Raw genomic sequence first — 1,126 nt, 5'->3', positions numbered from 1 at the left:
CTGCGTAAATTTGCGCAGGCTTAGGAATTCTAGTGTTAAGAAGCAGGTGTCTGTGCAGAAACATTGTTTTGCAGCACAAAATAATACAGTATGTGCTTTGAACTCATAGATTAACAAAAGAGTTTTAAAAAATACTTTTTACGAAAGTTTTGATAGTATTTGAAATCTTGAAGAATGGTAGGGCACACAAGGACTCTTAACCTATTGTAAAACCAGCAGAGGTGTGAAAAATCCAACAGTTTATCTTACAGTTCAAGGAGCACCTCTAAATTCAACCAATGCTAACCAAGTACTTTTTGAAAGAAAGAGCTTCTATGTTCATTTTCCTCAGCCAGAGAGCAACAATGGTAGGGATGATGTGTCTACGAAGCCTCAGGTTGCAGACTGTTTTGCCTAGAACGTACTAGTCGCCCCTATTGCTCAAGGTGAAACTTTTCTCCTCATTTTAGCAGCAGTCAAGTCACCGGATATTGCGTAAGACGGAAAAACCAGCAAATCACAGCCCCTCGGGAGAGACTTTTTCCACCATGTTGAAGCAGCTCCCAGATGCTTAATATCCCAATTTCTTCAGCTATCTCATCAGATTCACATCTGGTTCTGTGTGGGTGTCAGCTGTTCTGACGGCTGTCAGATCGATACATAAACAGATTTATAGATAAAAGAACGAGAGTCTGAAAACAAAACAGAAGTTTCCTGTGACTTCATGTGACCTAAAGTGTTTATACTACTTAATAACATCACTAATTCACTTTATAGTTTTTGGTTGTGTTTTTTTTTCCCCACTTGATGTGGCAACTGTTGTTTTTGAACACCAGCCCCTCATTCAACCTTGCCTGTTCTGTCCTTCATCTGGTCATCTTGATGCATCATTATTACTGTGCAGTTATGCCTAAGCTAGTAGATTCTATGCATATTTCCAAATAAGCTATTATATTTATAATTGAATACACAGCAGTGTTTTTTTTGGCTCTGGAGTTTACACAATAAGTCACAGAAGAGATGAAGAGATTGACAACACTGCTTCACAAATTACAGCACACAACAAGAGGACACTTTCTAAGGAAGAAATCCCAAATCTTACATTCTGACGGAATTCTAAAACTATTGCAAAACCAGGGAAATAATT

The sequence above is a fragment of the Oryzias melastigma genome, linkage group LG12 (assembly GCF_002922805.2).
Source record: "Oryzias melastigma strain HK-1 linkage group LG12, ASM292280v2, whole genome shotgun sequence".
Taxonomy (NCBI): Eukaryota; Metazoa; Chordata; class Actinopteri; order Beloniformes; family Adrianichthyidae; genus Oryzias; species Oryzias melastigma.
The sequence above is the reverse complement of the archived record's forward strand: the minus strand, read 5'-3'. Positions refer to the sequence as shown.